The sequence below is a fragment of the Bombina bombina genome, chromosome 5, assembly GCF_027579735.1.
Source record: "Bombina bombina isolate aBomBom1 chromosome 5, aBomBom1.pri, whole genome shotgun sequence".
NCBI classification, from domain to species: Eukaryota; Metazoa; Chordata; class Amphibia; order Anura; family Bombinatoridae; genus Bombina; species Bombina bombina.
In genome coordinates this window covers 444,280,978-444,286,887 of record NC_069503.1, presented here as the reverse complement: position 1 = coordinate 444,286,887, position 5,910 = coordinate 444,280,978, and the positions used below count along the sequence as shown (strand labels likewise).

At 34.3% G+C, this 5,910-nt stretch overlaps 1 long non-coding RNA gene across 1 annotated transcript; it reads left to right on the top strand.

The window, feature by feature from the left end:
• Positions 1-4,925: 4,925 nt before the first annotated feature.
• On the top strand, positions 4,926-5,608 carry LOC128659375 (uncharacterized). The gene is made up of 3 exons (XR_008402353.1): positions 4,926-5,023; positions 5,120-5,167; positions 5,575-5,608. It is a non-coding gene; the product is annotated as an uncharacterized LOC128659375 (long non-coding RNA).
• Positions 5,609-5,910: the final 302 nt, after the last annotated feature.

The following is a 5,910-nucleotide window of genomic DNA, read 5'->3' as shown; positions in this document are numbered from 1 at the left end:
ATGTGGATGTCACTGTCCTCAGTAATAATGAAAACAATGAAGATCTTGATGCTTCAAGAGATTCCACCGCTGGTGGAGTCGAAGTTCGGAATAGCCTTGTTGCTAGATATTTCTCATGTTAGTATATTTTATTCTAGTTTTAACCAATACCTTTTTTAATTAGTCTGTGCTTTTCCCCTTTTAAAATTTATATATATTTTTTTTCTTTTTAAAGGAATCAAATGCGGTTTAAAGAAAATAGAGAAGAATGAATCCAGTTCAAGCCCTATCGATTTAATTTTTTTGTTAATCGTTCATTAAAAAAAAATCGTTAAATACATATTTTTTTTGGTCATCTTGTTATTTTTTGGACAAAAGCATCATGGTTAAATTAATTGGTTTTCCGCTACAATCTTCAAATAATTAGAATAATATTTGATTGCCTATATGGATCTTAAAAGTTGAATTTTCACAATAATGTCCCTTTAACCCTTCATTTTATCAATCATCAGTTTTTGAAGAAAATAAAATTTGAAAAGAATACCAAAAGAACAAACCTGAATTGTTGATAATTTTTTTTTTTTTTTAACGAAAACCCCTATCTGAATCTTGAAGGTTTATTTCTTTTATGACTGTCCCTTTAATGGGTTAATGTTTTGCAGACAACAATATACTGTTTCAAATACTATATTAAGTGAATGTGCTATTACTATCCAATTTTTAACGTTCGCTTTATATACTATTCAAGGCAGTATATTGTTGCCTGGAAATCATTACCCATTAAAGGGACAGTCATAAAAGCAATAAACTTTCAAGATTCAGATAGTGCTTTTCATAAACCAAAAAAAATATTAAAAACAATTCTTTTAGGTATCATGTGACAGCCATCAGCCAATCACAAATGCATCTACATATATGCTGTGAACTATTGCACATGCTCATTCGGAGCTGGTGACTCAAAAATTGAAAATATAAAAAGACGTTGCACGTGTTGTTTCTTGAACTAAATGACCAACTTTCTATTTTACTCCTATTATCATTTTTTCTTTGTTCTCTTGCTATCTTTATTTGAAAAAGAAGTCAGCCAAGCTTTTTTTTGTTTTCAGTAGTCATGACAGCACTTTTTTATTGGTGGATGAATGTATCCACCAATCAGCGAGGACAACCCAGTTTGTTGCCCAAAAATGGGCCGGCATTTAAACTTACATTCTTGCATTTCAAATAAAGATACCAAGAGAAAGAATAAAATTTGATAATGTGAGTAAATTATAAAGTTGATTTAAAGTTCATGCTCAATGTTAATCACAAAAGAAATTTTTTGGGTACATTGTCCCTTTAAGTACATCTTAACATCAAATATCTTAAAGTTATGCTGCATCATATTCAATTGTTTAAACATTTTTTTATATGATGTCCCTTTAAAATAATGGTGTAACCAATACTGTTATATTAAAGGTCCATTATATACAAATGTACAAACACAAAAACTTCAAAATTGTTGAATGTGTTATATATGGATTAGCTACCATTGTTAAACAACAAACATTCATGTTTTGTCTGTTCCTTTAAAATCAAAAATAATATGTCTAATAATTTTTGGCAAAAAAAAAAAGTGCAGGAGAAGAGCATCCTTTTATGATGGTGGAAAAGAGCATTCTTGTCTCTTTAGTGCTTTGTCTTACATAAACATATTTATAAAATAAACATAATAATTGAAAAAAAAAAATCCCTCAGTTAAACATTATTATTAAAAGCCATAAGCAGCATTAATACTAATAACAATGATGCAAAAATATTTATTTAAGTATCCATAATTTTTCAAAAGTACATTAAATGTCTAAATTATAGACTATAAAAACAACCAAAAAAAACATGAGCCAATAAAAGCGCATGTTTTCCTATTTTTGGATCAGAGTGTAAAATGCCTTTTGCCAGGAAGCCCAAATTCACTCTTGGAGAGCTGATTATTATTACTGCTTTCATGAGGAAATATTTCCCAAAAAGAATTGGGGGCGTATATGGGGTCATTCAAGACCAGCGAAATATAATTTTGTCCGAAATGACCCGTAGAGTCCGCAGAGTCGCTGGGTTTAGACGGACCCAGCGCGACTGTCTTAAGCGCTTTTCGGACCTAAGCCGAAGGGACAAAGAATTAAAACGATCGATTATAAGATTTCTTAGAGAATGTAAGTATAATATAATGATAAATTATTTTCCGTCCACTAAGAATTAAATATATATTTGAATCAAGGTATATGTTAAATTCTATTATATTTGATTAAATTTGTTATTTTAGTTTACACTATCAAGAAATGTTTTTATTATGCCCCAAGAAAGGATCCCAAAAAAAATGTTTCAACTTTGTAAAAAATATTTATATACATTATTAAAAAATGAAAATGAGTTATACTTATAGAGTGCGCAATAACGCAATAGCGTTTGTGCCACATGACTTTATCTTTTTGCTTGCGCCCCAAAAAGGTATCGTGGAACGCCTGTTATTATGCCCCTTGAAAGTTTCCAAAAAAAATGTTGCAACTTTAAAAGAAAATTTATAAACATTACGGTTCTTGCTACTGAAAGTTATAATTATATAGTGCGCAATAACGATTGCCACATGACTTTTCATTTTTTTCTTGTGCCCCAACAAAGGTATCGTATACTGTTACTATGCCCCAAGAAAGGGTCCAAAAACAATGCACTTTCATCAAATATTGCTAATTTGTGTTCTCGAAAATGAAAGAAAATTATACAGTGCGCAATGATTGGCACATGACTTTTTCTTTTTTGCTTGCGCCCCAAAAAGGTATCGTGGAACGCCTGTTATTATGCCCCTTGAAAGTTTCCCAAAAAAATGTTGCAACTTTAAAAGAAAATTTATAAACATTATGGTTCTTGCTACTGAAAGTTATAATTATATAGTGCGCAATAACGATTGCCACATGACTTTTCATTTTTTTCTTGTGCCCCAACAAAGGTATCGTATACTGTTACTATGCCCCAAGAAAGGGTCCAAAAACAATGCACTTTCATCAAATATTGCTAATTTGTGTTCTCGAAAATGAAAGAAAATTATACAGTGCGCAATGATTGGCACATGACTTTTTCTTTTTTGCTTGCGCCCCAAAAAGGTATCATGGAATGCCTGTTATTATGCGCCTGGATACATTCTTGGGGCACAAGTAAAAAGAATGTCATCTAGCAATAACGCTATTGTGCACTATATAATTGTTTTTAACAAAAGGAAATCTTAATTTTATATATATATATTTTTGTTTATTGGATCAGACAGGAGAGAAAAAACAAACAAAAGATGCCCTAAATATCTGAGGACTATGGAGGTTGTTAGTGATGAAACTTCCGGATCACCACCGATGCCCACAGTCACACTTGAAAATAGACAGATTACTGTAATTGAAAAACCTTTCGAAGAAAATACAGAAGGTATGGTAAATTTTGTTACACTTTTTTAGACACTCAGTAATTGATTACTCATATATAACCAAAAGTGTTTCACTTACATTTTATTTGTATAATACCCGTGAAATAATGTCCACAGATTTATTAAAATTACAACAAAGATAAATAGGTAATAAAGTTAATGTACAATGCTCTCTCTCTATCTCCCTCTCTTTTGATGTCTCTCTCTCCCGTTCTTCTGCTCTCTCTCTCCCCTTTCTCCCCCCTCTCTTTTGCTGTCTCTATCCCCCCTCTCTCTTGATTTCTCTCTCCCCTTTCTCCCCCTCTCTTTTGCTGTCTCTCTCCCCCCTCTCTCTTGATTTCTCTCTCCACTTTCTCCCCCCTCTCTTTTGCTGTCTCTATCCCCCCTCTGTCTTGATTTCTCTCTCGCCTTTCTCCCCCCTCTCTTTTTCTGTCTCTATCCCCCCTCTCTCTTGATTTCTCTCTCCCCTTTCTCCCCTCTCTCTTTTGCTGTCTCTCTCCCCCCTCTCTCTTGATTTCTCTCTCCCCTTTCTCCCCCCTCTCTTTTGCTGTCTCTATCCCCCCTCTCTCTTGATTTCTCTCTCCCCTTTCTCCCCCTCTCTTTTGCTGTCTCTCTCCCCCCTCTCTCTTGATTTCTCGCTCCCCTTTCTCCCCTCTCTCTTTTGCTGTCTCTATCCCCCCTCTCTCTTGATTTCTCTCTCCCCTTTCTCCCCCTCTCTTTTGCTGTCTCTCTCCCCCCTCTCTCTTGATTTCTCGCTCCCCTTTCTCCCCTCTCTCTTTTGCTGTCTCTATCCCCCCTCTCTCTTGATTTCTCTCTCCCCTTTCTCCCCCTCTCTTTTGCTGTCTCTCTCCCCCCTCTCTCTTGATTTCTCTCTCCCCTTTCTCCCCCCTCTCTTTTGCTGTCTCTATCCCCCCTCTCTCTTGATTTCTCTCTCCCCTTTCTCCCCCTCTCTTTTGCTGTCTCTCTCCCCCCTCTCTCTTGATTTCTCTCTCCCCTTTCTCCCCCCTCTCTTTTGCTGTCTCTATCCCCCCTCTCTCTTGATTTCTCTCTCCCCTTTCTCCCCCCTCTCTTTTGCTGTCTCTCTCCCCCCTCTCTCTTGATTTCTCTCTCCCCTTTCTCCCCTCTCTCTTTTGCTGTCTCTCTCCCCCCTCTCTCTTGATTTCTCTCTCCCCTTTCTCCCCCCTCTCTTTTGCTGTCTCTCTCCCCCCTCTCTCTTGATTTCTCTCTCCCCTTTCTCCCCCCTCTCTTTTGCTGTCTCTCTCCCCCCTCTCTCTTGATTTCTCTCTCCCCTTTCTCCCCTCTCTCTTTTGCTGTCTCTCTCCCTATCTCTACTCGCTATGTATTTTCAGCTCTCTCACACCCGGAAACGCCAACCTCACACCACCCTCACACCCGATCAGCACTAGCAACGATTACAGGTCTCTACTGCGCATAACAGCTTTTGAAAAACAGAAAATGCCTATATTATATAGATATATTTTTTTTTGGTTATAGAAGCAGCAGTAGAAATTAGAACGGAAGAGCCAGATTTTGTTCTACCTATCCAAAGACCAAAAATAACAGTAGAACATTCTTCGGACTCCGATTCTGTGTGTTTTGAAGGTTGGTTTTGGTATTTGTAATATAATGATTTTGCTTTTCTATAAGCATCTTTATTTGAATATGGTAATCCGTTTCATTAATTTGTTTTATTCCTAGATGATGTTGAAGTCGAAGATTCTACTTCCACAAGAAACATTGGTACACGTAAGTACAAATTATTTACATTTGTTTTTAGCCCTAATTATTATTTTGTTTTTATAAATATATATATATATATAAAAAAATTAATACATACATATATATATATATATATGTTTATTAACAAATATTTATACATTGTAGGATGTTCGTGGAAATGTTCTTTATACAAAACGCATTTGGATACAGCCTAAAATTTGAAACATCTTTCTAATTTACTGATATTGTCAATATACAAACTTAGATAATTGGAGTAAATTATTAAGTGTATTCCAATTCTCAGTTCTATATGAAGCATGTAATGTTGATTGTCACATTAATATATATTATAAACTTCAGTTTATAAAAATTGGACAAAATGAATGTTAAATCTTACTAACAATTTTTTTAATAAATTTTTTTATCTTTAAAAGAGGTTGTGGAAGAAGAACTGGGACTCATATCAAGAGAGACCATAATCGCCGAATTTGATCGGTTAGAAGTAATGATGCATAGCATAACAAGAAGCATCCAAAATTTTAGAAGAGCCATAACGGATCAAATGTATTAAAAAAAAAAAGAAAAAAAAAAAACACTGAAAATTTAACTTACTATATTTCTAATATATTTGCATTTTTGGTTTAGTTTCTATTAAAAATTAATATATTATAATATATGTGTCTGTTATTTTTTAAAAAAGGTAAAGATTAATAATAGAGAAATACATTCAAACGGCATTAATAGTTTTTAATTTAACATATGATATGTTA